Source organism: Macrobrachium rosenbergii, chromosome 13, assembly GCF_040412425.1.
Source record: "Macrobrachium rosenbergii isolate ZJJX-2024 chromosome 13, ASM4041242v1, whole genome shotgun sequence".
Classification (NCBI taxonomy): domain Eukaryota; kingdom Metazoa; phylum Arthropoda; class Malacostraca; order Decapoda; family Palaemonidae; genus Macrobrachium; species Macrobrachium rosenbergii.
Window position 1 is genome coordinate 11,678,549 of NC_089753.1, and position 18,801 is coordinate 11,697,349.

Consider the following 18,801-nt stretch of genomic DNA (forward strand, 5'->3'; position numbering starts at 1 on the left):
AAATCTCTGAAATTCTTTAGTAACTTTGTCGTAATTTTTGCACTGTTTTATATTAGCCGTTACAAAAAGTTTTATATGTGAAAATGTGTGCAATTTCATGTAGAATACAAAAAAAATAACTCTTGGTTGTAGCTTTTATCAATTTTGACATTTTCATATAAATCACGATAAGTGCCAAAATTTCAACCTTCTGTCAACTTTGACTCGACCGAAATGGTTGAAAAATGTAATTGTAAGCTAAAACTCTTACATTCTAGTAATATTCAATCATTTACCTTCATTTTGCAACAAATTGGAAGTCGCTAGCACAATATTTCGATTTATGGTGAATTTTTGAAAAAACTTTTTCCTTTTGTCCGCGCTAACTCTGTTGAAAATCTTGTAAGAGCCTGATGCTGTCTCTTCCAAACACGTGTGTGTTCGTGTGTTCGTCGTCATCAGAGTGGACAAGACAACAAGAGCATCTCGTTTTCTTTCTCTAAAGGAACGTGATTTCAACCATACAATATTTCTGTCTGTTTCTCCCTAACCATTGTTATCTTGATGTATGTACAATCACCACTACTTGCATTGCCATGCAAGCATTCTAATCATGTACTCATAATGTTCCAACGAATCTTCTGTACCAAACTGTGTGTATGTTTCTGTTTGTGAAGATGCCAAACGTCTCGCCACTCCGATGGACGACGAACACACACATGTTTGGAAGAGACGGCGTCAGGCTCTTACAATCTCAGAAATTCTTTAGTCACTCTGTCATAATTTTTGCACAGTTTTATATTAGCTGTTACATAAAGTTTTATATATGAAAATGTGTAAAATTTCATGTAGAATACAACAAAAAATAACTCATGGTTGTAGCTTTTATCAATTTTGACATATTTTCATATAAATCACGATAAGTGCCAAAATTTCAACCTTTGGTCAACTTTGACTCGACCGAAATGGTCGAAAAATGCAATTGTAAGCTAAAACTCTTACATTCTAGTATTATTCAATCATTTACCTTCATTTTGCAACAAACGAGAAGTCTCTTGCACAATATTTCGATTTATGGTGAATTTTTGAAAAAAACTTTTTCCTTCCGTCCACGCGCGCTAACTCTGCTTAAAATCTCTGAAATTCTTTAGTCACTTTGTCGTAATTTTTGCACTGTTTTATATTAGCCGTTACAAAAAGTTTTATATGTGAAAATGTGTGTAATTTCATGTAGAATATAACAAAAAATAACTCATGGTTGTAGCTTTTATCAGTTTGGAAATATTTTCATATAAATCACGATAAGTGCCAAAATTTCAACCTTCTGTCAACTTTAACTCGACCGAAATGGTTGAAAAATGCAATTGTAAGCTAAAACTCTCACATTCTAGTAATATACCATCATTTACCTTCATTTTGCAACAAACGGGAAGTCTCTAGCACAATATTTCGATTTATGGTGAATTTTTGAAACAAATTTTTGTCTGCACATTACAAATTCATGCATCATTTTGTGATAATATTTTCTCTGTGTTACTTTGATCGTTTTACAATTTATTATACACTAAAGTCATCGAAATTTAGTGTACAATACAACGAAAAAAAATAGCTCATTAGCTTTAACCGTTTTGCTCACAGCGCGATTTGTATACAATTATATATGAAATTTTCTTTTTGCACTTTTATATTCCAATATTTATATATAATAATGATATTTTTTTAAATTTCTGATGGTTGCATACTAAACTTCAGGCAATGAGAAAAAAAGGAGCCAAAAGTGAACTCTTAATCCTAAAAACTAGCGTGCAGTGATTTTTTAAAAAAACTTTCTTTCCGCTTCGGCGCTAACTCCCAAACCCCACCGGCATACGGCAAACACGTTTGTGAATAGAGGCTCGGCGTTTAAGGGTTAAATGAGATGAAAATTCAAGAACTAAAAGAAATTGGACAACTATGTAGTTGGGAAGAGACCAATAGTGAAGTGGCAGGGTTTACATGGTGTTTTAGAGGATTTTAAATTACAGTATTGAAACCATTGAGGCTTAGAAACAAATGTGAGGGCTTTGCTTAGTGTGTTTAAATGAAAATTATGTAGAATCTAAATAATGAACTGTAAGATATTTATATGATTTAAGGACCATACTGTTAGGAATGTTTAAGAAAACAGGAGTAGGCTCCCTGATATTGCGGAAAGGAAAATAATTTTTTGGAAGCAACTGGGGGACCAATCATTAGAAAAGTGACCAGAAGCATGAAGGTAGATTCATCTTCCTTTTCTTCTTTTGACCTTTTTAGTCCTGCTGTATAGCAGGGTCGGCCGCTCGAGTCAGCTTTCTCCATCTATTTCTATTTCTTGCATCTTCTTCCCCCCGTCCCACCTCACCCATATCCCTTCTTGCCACATCCATCCATCTTGATCTGCTGGTGCCCCACACTCCTCATCCCCATCACTGGCATGTTCTAAGCTCTCTTGATTGGTTCCACCTCCTCTATTATTATATGGCCATAGTATCTCAGACAAGCTTCCCTAGCCTTCTCCATTACATTACATACAGTGAACCCCCCGTATTCGCAGGGGATGCGTCCCACACCCCCCCGTGAATAGGTCAAATCCGCGAATGCTTAAAACCCATCTAAAAACACTTCGAACTGCCCATTTTATAGCTTAAACCAAGAAAAACCCTGTAAAAATGCTTATACCTGAGTATTTTAATAGTTTTATCACAAAAAGTGCATTTACTCATGAAAAATATATGAAAATACAGTATTTAGTGAATATTTCTCAGTGAAAAATACCATGAATGGGCGAATTTTCCGCGAATGATGGCTAGATATGTTCCACAGAGAAACCCGCAAATGCGTGAGTCCGCGAACCATGAGAACGCGAATACGGGGGGTTTACTGTATACCACACATTCTTCTTATATCTTGGCTGCCCCCTCCCAAGTTTTGATCCTCCTATTCCTAGCTGGGGCTTATCTTTTCCTTATTGCTTTCAACCTAAAATCTGCCACTACCAGTTTATGTTGAGCTACAACAGATTCATTTGGAATAGCCTTACAATCCATAATGATTTTCTTTGTCTTCCTTCTTAACCAAAACACAATCGGTTTGTGTCTCATTTTGTCCACTTTTGTTGTTACCAGATGACTTCTACTTTTGTCAAACTGTGTACTCAAGACTACCAGATTCATAGCTTCTGCTGATTCTGACAGTCTATCACCTTCCTGGTTTCTTCTTCCAAAACCTCTTCCTCCATGTATTCCTTCAAAGCCATCTGAACTCTCACCTACATGGGCATTCATGTCCCCATATAACACAATAGTTCACTTCTTGGAACTCTTTCTGTATATTCTTATAATTTCCCTGTGAATTCCTCCTCCTCCTCTTCACTGCATCCTTGTTGAGCGGCATATGCCGAGATGATATATCACATTCTCTTATCTTTCACAAACTAAGCACATGAGCCTGTCACTGATATGCTGGACCTCTGACATTCTCTTGCAAATCTAGATGGAGAATAGTTCCTGCCCCATTTCTCCTTGTGTCTTCCCCTGTGTAGTAAACTTTATACCCTTCTCCAAGCTTTCTTGCACTTTTCCCCTTCCATTTAGTCTCTTGTATACATAGAATCAAAATTTTCCATCTCGTCATGACATCAACCAAGGTACAGTAGATTGTAAGGGGGTATTGATTAGGGAGATTGCAGGAGCATGATTCTGTCTTTCCTAACACAAAGCATATAAAAGCCGAATGGAAGGGATCTCGTAAATTTAGTACTTTTATCTCTGAATTAAAGTTTTATACACATTGTGTATTGATTTTTTGCCTCGGTACTAGTATTTTTAATTCAAGCTGTCACAGAGAGTGAAAGCAGTTCTTGTTTTCTCATTCACTCAATAATCATAAGGTGCCTTGTGGTTTAAGTCCTTTCTTACTTTTTTTCCTTACTATACTCTTCCCTTGTATTGTGTGACTTTGTATTGTGCACATGTGTGAAGGGAACCAACGATTGCCAGTTCCCTCCACCGGATTGGAATGAGTACTCAAAGGCCAATCTCTGTTGCAGGCATGGTCTTTTCCTCACTTTCCGTCCATCTGGAGATTATTCACGTTCTTCATAAAGGGAAATCTTGGCCTCAGGAATTTTGTATTTTCAATCTAGGGTTGGATATACAGATTATTAAAAGAATTAATAATTAATGTTAATGATCAGCAGCCATTTTTATTAAAAGAATTAATAATTGATGTTAATGATCAGCAGCCATTTTCATCAGATTTTGTATTACTACATTGTAATTTACATTTTCTATAATTTTCTGATTCCTTTCATTTTAGTTTCTGAGGGTTATATAATGAAATGTAGGGTAATTTTTTTTCCTGTGCTGATTGTTTGTGTGAAAATGAGTATTGTTCACCTGAACTAATTTTAGAAGTGTAATAGGAGGATTGGCTATCAGTGATTTCACTTTGTGTAGAAAAGGTCATATAAAATCATATAAACATCATGCTCAGAAAACCCCACAATGCATCATTGGGCTGTCCAGTGTGTGACTGTTCCCCAGTGTAATTCTCAGCCACTAACACATGCCATGCAATGGGCAGGACAGAATTGCAAGATATGAGCTTACTGACTGCCCGATCTTCACACCTCAACTCATTGATGCTGAGGTGGTCATTGAATAGACTTACTTGCCCACTGCTGCATATGCTGGCCGGGATATTCCACCTTCCTCTCTGAGTGAGTGAGCTGCTACATTCATGCCTCTTATTCTTCTAGTGTCCCTGCCAACTACCATCCATGACCAAACACCAATGGCCCTCCCTTTCCATGGGACCATTGCCATGCTCAGTCCTGCTAAAGTTCGTCAGTTACTCAAGATAGACCATGCCCTTTGAGACCACATAAAATGACAGACAGTTTCAGCAGACTGATTCCAACTGCTGTCTGGTCTCTTCTTGAACTTGTTGCCAGTGACCCTCAGGGTATCACCAATGGAATCCTCTGAGAGCTGAAAGTTAGCTCAGTGGTCTGGTAAAGTACTTTAATAATAATAATAATCCTCAGAAGTGCTGCATAGCCAATCTTTGGCCTTGCTTCAACACTTACTCGAGAAGTTACCATAGCCTTTGCTAATGTAAGAGAAATTGCTGCTTCTGCCATTGATCACACAAGGGCCCAGAGGGTATACCTATGACAGTCTTGCTGGGTGCTTTCTACAATGCCTCCCTGTCTTGCAGCCTTGTAGGAGGGTTTTGAGTGTGGTAAGGGTGCATTGTGCCACCTCATCAGATGGCTCAAGTAGGGAGCTCGCTTTGATTCTTCTTGTCTTTGACCAGAATTCAGAGTCAAACTCCTCTGGTGGTAGGAAAAGAGAGTAATCCAGATCACGTTACTGTAGGCATTTAAGCAGTCAGCAAACAATCACAGATAAAAAAGAGCCATAGGACCTTCCTCTTTACAGTCTCCTTGACCCCACAGAGCCTACTTAAACTCCAAACAAGAGGGCAAGGTTTGACACAACTCAGGACCAAATAAATTTTGTAGAGGAGTCTGATAAACAACCACTGAAGAGGTCATGTATTGGGAATGAGGGATCTTCAAACTACAGCACCCTTCCTAACCTCTGAATCAAATCTATGTAGCAGAGCTGTTTCAAGGTAGAGAGAGGTCAGCGACCTGTAGTTGTGATTTGTCCTTGGCAAGTTTGGTCTCGGCAATCCTCAGCAACACTGTTTTGAGGACAGAGGGCTAGGGCACCACTAGAGGCTATGATTGGCCGACAGACACTTCTCCCTGTCAGAACAGAGGACAAGGCATTTTTATAAATAAAAGTACATACCTGCTCTGCCCAGTCCATGAAAATTATCACCCAGCACATTCCTTACTCCTTAACATTGGGTCCATCACCTTCACCTCTGCAAATTGGAATACCTCCTGCAGAAAGTTCACCGATCTACCATATGTGGCAGGAGTTGACTCTTGGCAGCACGAGTACCATCCTGTCTCTGAGAAATCCTTTGGCAGAAGAAATAACAGTGGCAAGAAGGATGGTTCATGCATCATTTGGGGTCTCTATCATTCACATATGTCTAGCCTGGCATTTCTTATTGAATTTAGTCATAAAGAAGAGGGATATAGCCTTCATGGACCTCTTGGTTTCTCTCTATAGCAGACGTACAGGAGCTTTGGAACTGGACGCCTTCCTTTTCTTGGGGGAGTTGGCAAAGTAGTTAGTGAGCAACTGACTTGCATGGCTACAAGGGTGATTTCAATAGGAGATCTACCCTGACTTCATCACCATTTTCTTTGTCACCAGAGAGCTTGCACCAGTAAATAAAGTCTCCCTTCAGGAGCATGTCATTCCAGCAGAAGCAGCTATGCTCCTTGACCACACACTGGCAGCAGTTGTGCCTCTTCCAGCAGAGGCACCCTTTCTCTATTGGACTAACAAATTTCGTCCCAGCTATGTATTGGGACTCTGATAAAGCTCACTGGGGTGAAATGATGATGATCCCAGTCCTACAACATGGCTGCCATTCTGTAGGGTAGGGGCTTGCCCCCAGGAGAAGTGGAAGTCTGGTAGGAGATACAGCTTTCATGGTAGGAGATACGAGCTGTCAACTCTTCAACCCCTGTAATGGAATCGTGGGAGATAGTTTAGGGTACCCACTGTTCTACATCCGGCTGGTTGTGGTCCTGAAAGCCTAAGGGGGTGGAGGCTGGTCACAAAAATAAGGAGCATAAACAAGTTCCTGGAACCGACCTTAGATTGTAATTGGTTTACAGTGGATCCCCGCCTATTCATGGTTCTGGGTTCGTGGCTTCACCTATTTGCGGATTTTTCTGTGGAACATATATACACATTATATGCAGAAATTTTCACTAATTATTGTATTTTCATGTAATTCTTGTGACTAAATGCATTTTTTGTGCTAAAACTATTAAAGTACTCAGGTACAGCAAACCCCCCCATATTTGCGCACACACACAAACACACACACACACACATGGACACACACATGAATAGCTAAAATCTGTGAATACTTGGAACCCTTCTAAAAACACTTAGAACTGCCTATTTTAATAGTTCAAACACACAAAAAACAACTCTAAAATGCTTATACAGGCAGTCCCAGGTTATCGGCATGGGTTCCGTTCTGATAGAGTGATGATAAATTGCTGATAACCGAAAATCAGCGATTTTCAGAATTTTTTTGGCGATCTGTTACATATGTATCAGCACCAATACCCAATTGTTGGCACTGATAAGCAGAAATCAGCGATTTTCGGCACCGAAAATTGCAGATTTTTGTCACTGAAAATTGCAGATTTTCGTCACTAGACAAGTGCTGTAAAACCGGATTGCCAATGACCGGGGACTGCTTGTGTAGTTATTATCCTACTTACAATGGGGTTAGGTTTCAAAAAACCCATTGTTTGTTGGAAAAATGTATCTTGAATAGAGCCTAGCCTACATTAGGGTATTCAGTACCATGTATACATATATGGTAGCCTAGCCTACACTATAAAGTATACTACCAAAAATCGCCGATAGTGGCACCAATCCCCAGTAATCGGCGCCGATCCCCAGTTATCAGCACCAGTAACTTGGGATTACTGGTGCCGATAAGTGGGGATTGGCGAATATCGACCCCAAAAATCCAGTTGTTGTCGTCGCTGGACAAGCACCCTAAAACTGGATCGCTGATAAATGAGGCCACCAATAACCGGGGACTGCCTGTAATTGGTGAGGAGGCCCTTCAAGACCTTCAAGATGCCTATTTATCCATCCCAAAGGAATTATGCCTGCTTCACTTGGGAAGGAAAAACTAAAAGTTCAGTGTTCTCAGTTTCTGTGTATTGACAGCACTGCAGGTCCTCACATGGAGCTAGGTGCCATAGTTGGCTTGGGCCCACAGGTTGGGCATCTGCATCCATCACTGCTTAGATGACTGGTTGATTTGGGCCACATCCCACCCGTAATGTTCAAGTACTTGGAAACACTTCTTCAGACATGCCAACACATGGGCCTTCAAGTCATCATGGGGTGAATCAGTGTTGTCAGCCTCCATGGAAGTCAAGTACCTAGACATAATTACAATAGATACCCTGCAGGAGAATGGCAAAGCTATCATCTGTCTCTATCAAGAACGTACCAGACATTGTTGTCAGAAAAACTGATTCCAAAGGTAAGATACCATTTTGGTTCATGCAAGTCATAATGAGGGCCTATGCAAGTGCTGCAGGTGATGACTTTACCCAACTAAAGATAAGAGCTCACAAGGTTCAAGCAGTCTCCAGCTCCATGGCATTTAGTCAACATGGAAAGGACTGCTGCCTTGAGGGCAGGGGCATGAAGATGCTAGTTAGTTTTCTCCAATTTTACCGTGGGTGTAACTCATTTTTTATTTAGGGCCTATAGTGACTGCAGGACAGATTATACAGGATGTTAACACTGGTAGCAATCTGTCCTGTTTCTCTTCCTAACCTGTCTCACTTCTGACTCCTTCAAGATATCACCATGGCCATGGTATGTTGGTATCGGATGAGATGGGTTTTTGGAGTCATGGACTTGTCTCCTTTGCTGAGTACTAACCATTACTCCAGGCATTCCCCTCTACTAGAACCATATAGGCTCCCTTGTCTTAGTATCCAACCTGTGTTGTGCTGTGGCATATCTCTATGTCCTTCATAGTAAATTGCTGTTCAGGTATTTTATGATTACTAGTCCTATAATCCTTGAATTTTCCAGATTAATAGAGCCAAGGGCACTTTTGATGAAGGCAACATCCAGATAAGGGTGGGTAAAAAAATCTAGGGGTGTTCAAGGGCAACTCCACACCCTTCCTCACCTAACTTTGTCAGTACTACATAACTGTAAACACTCATTATGTTTATAAAAAATAACCATCATACTTTAACCCTTAAGGGATGGATTGAGCTTCAGTGTGAAGTAAAACAGGTTTGGGGAGGTGGACGGATTGAGCTTCAGTGTGAAGCAGAATTACGCAACACTGTTATGGTAATAATGATTCGAAACAAAGGTGCCAATACTTCTATACGCTATAAATTCACTAATGGCAGCTTTTATACAGACGTGAGAGTTAGGCCAGTATCAGTAATGCTTGTGACTTCAAGGGGGAAAGTACTGCATCTCTCTCTCTCTCACATGAATCTTTTTGTAATTTGCTTGTAAATATACACGAAGGGTTTGCTGTTGATTTTTGTTTTTGTCTTTTACGATAGTATGTCGGTTGTAAATGTAATTTTGCAAAGAAAATTGCAAAGAAATATTAGAAAAAGCATGTAAAAGTAAAAAAAGTTACTGAATCTTCCTTCTCGTAAATTTACGTGAATATTTTACAAATATGCCAAAAATTTGTTACTGCTTTTATTTCTTATCTGTTTTGATATTGTGTGAGCAGTAATAACAATTTTACAAAATACAATAAATTTATTTATGAGAAAAAACATATATAAGTTGGTAAAATTTATGATTGTCTTGTAAATGAGGCCCCACAAAGGGTTGTAAATAGTCATTTTCAACTTCTCGTGGAAGGTAGGGAAATTTTTTTAGAATTTTTTATTTATACAGTGTGAATGTACATGTCATTCTCTTTCCATTGATGTGATTTTTTTTTTTTTATTTTGCCAACCTCAAAGTTTCCCCGGTCTGGGGTGCTGCACATTGATAAATTATGCTGTCCCTTAAGGGTTAAACTGAAAACTTTATGCAAAAGGCAGTTATCTGCATTTTTTCCTATATATGTAGCAAAATATACTACATAAATACGGTTTGAAAAAAAAATGCAACCCCATCTTTCTCTCTCGTTAGATGACACAGGTCGGTAGCCTACCTGTGTTTGCCCAAAGCCTACCATGGTGTAAAGACCATTAATGTATTTTTATACAGAAACTTACCAGTTATTGCCATATAATATTACCATACATGAGATACAAAATATGTGCGTGAACTATTGACCTGGGCAAGGTGTTACACTCACAGTGTCCATTTGCATTAGTCAAATAGTCTCTTACAGCTGTATTTAAGATAAAGGTAATGGTAATAAAATGATATTTTACTTACAATTCATTTATACTGTTTTATTATCATGTTATATCATCATCGTAATACTATACCATACTTATAAAAAATGATCTTACTCCATTTGCATTGAGTAATGTTTATGTTCTCAGAATCAACTTATTGAGCTTCCAAAAAAATTAGGAGAATCATTTTTTAGTTGCTAAAAGAAACTAATATATTACTGGAATTAATATTTTTGTTTTTGTACATAAATGTAAAATAGGTATACAGAGGTAAACTAACTAACTTTATGTTAAAGTAATATCCTTCAAAATCACATAACAGCTGTTTCCTGACTCATTTGTTTACGTCATACACGATGTTGTTTATGTCAGTTTTTTTGTCAGTGGTTGTCAATTATAAGAGATTGTTATTAATTGTTACATAAGCCATAAGTTTGCCAATCTTGTTTGAAAGCCTAGCCTAGTACAATCTACCGAAAGTGAAATTTGTTCGGTAAGTATAGACTATCATGGAAACTGTGTTCGTGTAAAACACCGTGTCTTTACATCTTTAGTACATATGGCATTTCTCAATGAAGACTGTCGAAAAGTAAATTCATTTTAAGAACACCACTAAAAAGTAGTTGACCTTTTAATGTTTTATTGGAATTAAGGATTTTCCATTTCTCCCCATAACATCACAGAAGCTTTACTTATATGCCTGTGTCTCTCTTCTTACTTCTACATGTGCCATTTCATCATTTGTTGATGTAACTGTCTCTACATAATGTGTGCATTCATGTGTTTGTAAAAATTTCTTAGTGCAGTATCACATTTGTAATTTTTTTTTTTTGCTTTGCTTGATTTACTCTGCAGTATTCCATTACAAGTTTAGTTGACTTGCAAGTATGGTTATCACACATATCATAACAGCACACAAGAGAGTATTTTATTACTGTTGGTATTTCATCTCTCTACAGTACACAAGAGAATATTTTATTACTGTTGGTATTACAGTAGTGTACATAGCCTTTAATAAAATGTGGAAAAATCACACATGTAAATACATGAAACAAAACAAACTGTAGCAAGTTCACGATGCCAGTGAATGAGTGTGCCTACGTAAGTACCAAGGCACACAATTGCATTTATCTTTTGAGTTGTAAAAATAAAAATTGAGGAAACAGAAAAAATGTAAATGGGGATAGCATAAAATGTAAATAAAAAATCATAAGCATAACACAAAACAAAACAAGCTCTGGCATGCTAGACAGCTGCCCAACCCTCTTCACCCATCCAACATTGCATCCCCACTTTTCCCATCCAGGGAAACTGCTCCCCAGTTCCACCCACCCTCCAAACCATCCCCCTCTGTGTGTGAGTTCCTCTCCACAGCCTTGCTGCCCCTCTTCTCCCAGGGCACCCAGCCATCTGACCCATCCCCCCAGCTTTGAAACTTCTCCAAGACTCCCCCAACCCCCAATACCCTATCTCAGTCTGTTTATGAGTGTAAGCAGCGTTAACAACATTTTCCTGAGGCCGCACAGCATTGCTAACATTGGAAAGCAGTTTTATCATATTTTAAAAAAATGTTAATATATATATATATATCTTTGGGGCCTTGGTCCCTGGTCCAGACAATGTCAAGTTCCAGGTAATGGCCATCAGGATAATTGAAGGATTACTGCAATGAGTTGTTTGAAGATTTAATATTTTTAAGATACAGAAACAAATTTTCATTCAAACCCATTGATCATAGGGATTTTTACTGCCCTCTTCACATCCCCACACTTGTTCTGTTCAGGCCGGACGAGCTCAGTGGAGTAAGGATAGATGAGGGTACCATCAGAAGCAGTGGGAGTGTTTTGTTTAACCAGAGCATGGAGGTGCCACTTGGATAGTTCTACATAGAATAAGGCATCTTGTGGTTGATGAGTTTGTATGAAAAACTTGTTTTCTCTTACAAATTACAGCAAATACTTAGAGTATTTGCTGTAATTTTTTATCACAGTATGTAGACACTGCATGTGGCGTGAGAAGTCATTGAAATGAAAAGTAATTAAATTATCCCATTCCAAATATTTAGAATACTAATTGCATTACTGGATTTGTTGATAATTTCCATGTTAAAGTTTTAAAGCCCTTTTTTAAATTCCAAAGTTGACTCCTCCCCATAGTTCTTAAAGTTAAGACTTGGAGAATTATTGTTTACTTTTATTCAATGTTGTTTGTTTTTGGTAACTTTGAACACAAAAATTGGTCGTGGATGACTTGGCAAGGTTTTTTCCAGTTTCCTTGATTTTGATTTTGTATTGTAGAATTCTTGTAAACAGTGTTGGGTAGTAATTGTGGATTTTATTACTATATTTTACAGTTATATAGTATTATATAGTTGTGTTGTTTATAATCTTTTGCTTTTGCAGATATTTTTATTGGTACATTAAATGTTTTATATGTCAGGAGTTGAATTTGTAAATAAGGAGATTTATCCATTGTATATTTAATTGTAAGCTAGGTTTATTATGTCATTTCTGTATTGCTTACATCTGAAGTCTTTAAATTGGATACAAATTGTATTGAAAGATTTAAAATATGTTGCAGTGTCGACTTGCAGGGCATACTACTTACTTTTTTATCATCTCCCTGTGTGACCTTCTTATTCAGCTATCTAGCATCAGCTGTTCCACACTCCATTTTTCACTTCTTAAGAATGCATTTTTCGTGCCATGCCTCTCATAGTAGGAATCCTACCCAGTGGTCTGGCTAAAAAATTAACAAGGAGATCTCAGGACATGCAAGAAAAATGAAACCAGGTTTTGATGTAGGAAAAACCAATTTTTGTTAGCTGCCGTTTGTCCTCAGAGGAATTACACTCTCATGGTCCCCCCAGGCCTTCATAAGACAAACCAAACAATTACAAAGAATTCTCTTATAGTTGATCTCGGCCAGAATAGTGCTTGATGGCATAGTAATAGAATATAAAAGACTCAGGACAGGAGGGCTTTATCTCCTGTCCTACAGCGACTTCCTAGGCTCTATGTCTCACTCACACAGATGTGGTAACAGTCTGTTTCGGCCATGTTCATTACACGCCAGGTCTGTGCAAGATAAGTGTTCACCCCAATCCCATACCTTTTTATCAGGGAAAGTGGGTGGGTTTGAGAAGTCACAATGGCACCAAAAAAGTTTTTTCCTACATCAAAAACTGTTTTTTGATAGCATAGCAGCTGTTCGTCCTCCGAGGAGCTTACAAAAGAAATTGACAGGTGATGAAATGGCTTAGCTCCTAATAAGTAAATCCCAACAACCCAGTTTAATTTTTGGTCCAAGATATAGTCACAGGTTATTAACCATATTCTTTATTCTATATACCCATGGGTTTGGCAATAAAGAACAGGAAACAACACATGAACCAATATATGTATTATTCTTGTGGTTGAAAGGTGGCTTACCTAATTATGTGGGGTCTCGCTGCAGGATGATTGTGCCTTCCCCAGCAATACCCAGCATGACCACCACTAATAGCAGTAGTGTTTCAGGAATTTTTATTCAAAGGTAAAGTCACATGTTATCAACAGTTTTCTTTATTCCGGATACCCATTCGGGTCTGGCAATAAAGAACAGGAGACATACGAATCTATAAATGTGTTGTCCATTGTGGTTCTGCAGTAAGTTACTTAATTATGTTGGGTCTGGCTGCAGAATTATTGGGCCTTCACCAGTTCAGGAATACTGTCTCTAATAACCACTCAGTACACTTGAAGACTTCTCATTTTCGAAGAAAGTTAACGATATACTCACCTTTTGGATGTCATGCAACTTAGGGCTAAGGAGTGAGGGTCTGCCTTTTCAGTGAGGGCCACTAAAATAATTCTCAGTCCATTTAGAGTATGGGTTGGTTGTGCTAAGATGTAGGAAAAAATATGACCATCTGGGATGTTTGCCATGACATGTAAGTAAACCTTAAGTGCTTGAACCAGGCATAATATTTTATGTGAGATACAGAGTTCTTTTATCAGAAGAGGGGATTTTCCCTTTAAAAAGGTCCTCATTCTTGGCCAGGAATGATTTGCCAGGAGACAAAAGCAAGTGACAACTAGTTGTACAAGTGGTGAACTGTTGTCCTTGTCTAAGAGAACCCAGTATGCTAATCCGAGCTCCTAATGCTAAAGCAGTCATATGAGTTGTATTTGTATTGGGACCATAAATTGAGGCGATGACAGGAGTCTAAGAACTTTATTCAGGGACCAGGTAATGGGAAGCCTTGCAGAAGCTGACCTTTGCTGTAATGTAAAAGACTGGAGTATGGAATTAACAATTTATGTACAGTATAGGCAGTTCCCGGTTATCGGCGATCCGGTTTTACGGGGCTTGTTTAGCGATGAAAATCGGCAATTTTCGGTGCTGAAAATTGCCAATTTCTCCTTATTGGTGCTGACACATACCTAACAGAAGTGCCAATAACTGAAGCACCAAAAATCATTTTCAGTTATCGTCACGCCATCAGAGCAGAACCCCTGCCAATAACCAGGGACTGCCTGTATTAGAATAAATTCCAAACCATAAGACAAGGGTTCTGCCAACGATTGTTGAAATAGCAAGGCACTTGATCTCAAAAGATAATAAAATGTAAAAATTTTATAACAGTAATCTAACCACATATCCCATACAGACTGGTGTGTTGGATAGATGAAGTCCGTAGTTTTGCACTAGGTACCTAGCAATGTTAGGCAAATAACTTTCACAATAGACTAGGTTCAAAATTCGACATAAAGGTCACGGCTCAGAAAGGAGATGTGTAGATGACTTCCCCTCCTTTTGTCTGGGATAGAACAGTGGACAGCAATGGAATCAATTTTTTGTGCCTGTTGTTGAAGAAATAAGGAACCAATGACCATTTGGCTAATTCAGGGCTACTAGGCAAGCAGTTCCATTGAAAGCTAGTAGATTGTTGAAAGCTTTTGAAATGTGTGACAATAAGGAAAAAAGTATATTGTCCTCCATTTGTTCCTGTCTTCTAGGAATGCAGCTCTTGCTATTGTCTTGTTGCCCAGGTTCATAGAGACATACACTGGAAGTTGATGGTTCTTGCGTGTGGCAAACCGGTCGACTTCCGGATTGTGGAAGCATGTTAGCAGTTATTGACATGAGAGGAGCTCAGCATGGAGCCTAAACTCTTCATATAAGACATTGCAGTCATATTGTCTAGGACTAGCAAAATGAGGTTTCAAGTTTCTGAGATGGAAAGACAGTATGACATTCCCTCCGAGCAGGTGACCATCTTCCCCCGAACTGACAGTCCTCCCAATGGCCTTCCCAACCTGTTGAGAAGGCATCCGTATGTATTATTAATCGTAAGAATGGTAGAGTCAGGTCGGCCTTTTTGCCAGTTGCCAGAGTCCCCTTCCAGGTCCATGGACAGAGTATCTTCCCAATCCCAGTTGAAGGTAATCACAGAGCTTGTTCCTGGCCTGTGAGAGCCAGACTGTTAAATCCTAGTCACAGTCTCAGGATGAGATCTACCATGGACCCAAACTGTAATAGGCCCAGGCTTCGTTCCAATTGTTGTCTGGGTTGTGCAAGGAATCTGCTAAGTCCTTCCTTATTCTGGTTTTGAGTCCACAAAGAGTAGCCCAACGAAGTCCCAGCCTCAGAAAAAGTCTGCTGGATATAAGGTGGGACTTGTTTTTATTAAGAAACCTTTTGACTGGAGTCTGTCCACTACCACTCTCAGGTTTCACCAGCCCCCCTTCTCTGGTGGCTCCCCAGATTAGCCAATCATCTAGGTAGGCCACCAGTTAAAATCCTTCATTCCTGAGCTCCCATAAAATAAGTACAGTATATATAAAAATTATGCAAACAATATTTGTTCAAATTTGACTGGTCAAGGATCACCCTTCGTTTGGAAGAATGCTTCTTGGGGATGCTGAAGAGTGGTGGCAAATAAAGCCATCTTTCTCTGTGGTCCCCTTTTAAAAGTTTTATGGTTTTTGGAAAAACTACTTTGGAGGAGGGGGAGGGTGAGACCATTTCTACCCTAGCCCATTGTGAATTATACTGCCTCCCAAGGGTAAGACATTCCCTTCCGTATAATATGCAGTTCAGAAGTTGATTTTTCTTTCCCCTGGTAGGAGTGTCTTGTTGGCTTTGAAATGGGTGCTGATGCTATTGTTGTCCTTTCTTCTGTTTTCGGAGGGGTCCTTTAGCAGTTACTGTAGGCTTTTATGGCTCTGATTCACACCAAGCTTTCTTAGGCTAAGGAATAAAAAACTCTCAAGGGTAGAGTTCCCCAGATTTACCTTTTTCAAGAACAGTGTATATTGTGCGATTCTGTTTTCAGGCTTGTTCAGTGGATTGTGCAACAACAGACTCTTCAAAAAGGGTCCCAACAGATAGGAGAAAAAAGCAGTAGGGAGGTTACATTGTTGAGCAAAATGTTGGAGGCCAGTAGTGCTGCTTTTCAAGCCTTAATTCTAGACACTGGAAAGCCACATAAGTGTTTTGGCTTTGAACATTAGATGGAGCTCTTTAGATGGAAAAATTCAGCTATGGCTGTCATGAGATTTTTCTTATAGGGGTCCCAAATTCCTGGGTAGCCATGTCCAATGGGAGCTTTTTCCTCTCATAAGGAAGGAAAATTGTTGCTCATTCCTTTGTAGCACTATCAGATACTGGGATAGTGGAGACAAATGGCTTTATTTCTGCCATTGACTCTTGTTTACCAGTCATCACAAAATTTTGAAATTCTGTCTTCACATAATTGGTTGTTTCAAAAGTAAAGAGACAGAAGGCTGATGCCTCCCAGAGAGGTTATTGGTTCTGTAAAATTGTTGTTTTACTATATTTTCTATTACACTGGAGAAAAATTGCTTCTGTGGCTTTCATAAATATGGTTGCTTCTATTTGGCTTTCATTGCTGTACAGTATTATTAGGCAGAATAACCATCTCCTTCAGCAGTTTCTGAATTCCTACTGAAGGAAGTACCAAGCACCATCCAGTACTGTATTGGGAAAGGCCAATCTGCCCCAAAATTTTAAAGGGGATACCTGAGCTGTTATGAAATGTAGGTTGAAAAAATACAGGTTATTGTGGGAACCAGTTTCTGGGTACACAAAATTAACATTTTTAAGTGGAAATAGGTATTTCATCAGTACTGTAGTCTAGGTATGTCAAGAGTAGGTAAAATTAAAAAATAATATTGATTTGTGTTGCTTGGGTAGTTATTATTAATAAATAGTTTAGCTAGACAACTGATTTAACATTCTTAATTCTAATTGGGCTGGCATAAAGGATTTGTTCATGATGAAATATAGTGGATCTTATTTAATTATTAAAATTCCCTAAACATTTAAGATTGGATAATCTTAAAACGTTTAAGATTCTGAAAAATCTCTTTCCAAGTATTTGTTGCCATTACTTGATATGTAATATTGGTTGAAAGTTGGACAGTCATTAATAATGTTCTTGACTGGAAGTAGATCTGCATTCTGTGTCTTGGATTGGGTCTTGTGGGTCATTCATTTTGGAATGAACTACACAATCCAGGGGTTAGTTTAATCTGTTTTAATTTCTTATTGTCAAGATTCATTATTCCACAAATCTTGCTATTTACTAAACATATTGGTTGCAAGAGATAGAAACCAATTACTGCCAAGAACAGGTATATTTGATTTAGTCATAGTGATTACAGCTTTAGCTACCTTATCAGCTTCCACATTTCCCTTATGTCTACATGAGGAGGTACCTTATCTTATTTCAACATTTATACCAGTTTCATGTAATCTGTGGAAAAAAAACTTGATTTGTTGAATATGGAAATTTTAGGGCAATAATTTTGCAGAGCCTCTAAAGCACTTAGTTACAGAAAATTATGAATTTTGAAGGTGGGATGTTGTTGACAATTTTAACTGCTGACCATATTGCAGACAGTTTGCAAATGCATTATTGGGCACAGAAAAAGGGCTTATTTCACTGGCAGATATGGTAGCAAGTCCTCCATGAGATGAAGATTTGGATCTGTCTGGCTCAGTGTGGGTTTTATGTCTAGTATGTTGAAGTGTATGTCATGTTGTTTAGGGGTATTGCATAATTTTTGGCTAGATGGTACAAAGGTGTACTGTTGAAGTAGGTGTTTATATTAAATGTTCTGGCAACACTAATGGGGAAAGATGGTGGATGATTAGTGATAACAGTGTATCTTTGATTGATGAGAGAGAGAGAGAGAGATGAGCCATATATTTGGCTTCTGTAATCTATTATGTCTGCAGTATGTGCTATCCAGTGTAAGTTTGTATCAAAGATTAAACATGAGGACTTTCCAGTTAGGCTGATTAGTATCAGAGTTTTTATCATTTTTAGTTCAGTTTTATTACTAAACAAAAAGATTATACTTAATGGTATTGTAGATAAACATTCTGTTGAATTATGCACTTCTTGAGGGTGTCCACTAACTCAACATGAAATTGTACACTAGGCATAGCTACTTTTAAGCATTATGTATGTATTGTTTAAGTCTTCTTAGTTCTTTCTCAATAATTTAGTTTAACTGTCTTGTTGTGATTTGTTTCATGTCAGGTTTCTCATGTACATATTTTTCAAGTGAAGTTCAGCAGTGAACTTTATTGCCTTAATGTTGATGTGACATTTTAAACATCAAGACTCATTTCTACATTCATTGCTCAGAATCAGACTCATATTATCACCATGTTTTATGAGAATTATATGGAATGAATTTTCAAGTTTGGGAACCTAAGAACTTCTCTATTAACATTCAGATATGGTTTTGTCA

The 18,801-nt window shown here is 38.3% G+C and overlaps 1 protein-coding gene across 1 annotated transcript in view; it reads left to right on the top strand.

Annotated features, from left to right (window-relative positions):
• Madm (MLF1-adaptor molecule) overlaps positions 1-18,801 on the top strand; it is a 260,480-nt gene that overhangs the window by 218,588 nt on the left and 23,091 nt on the right. The gene's annotated exons all lie outside the window — the stretch shown is intronic.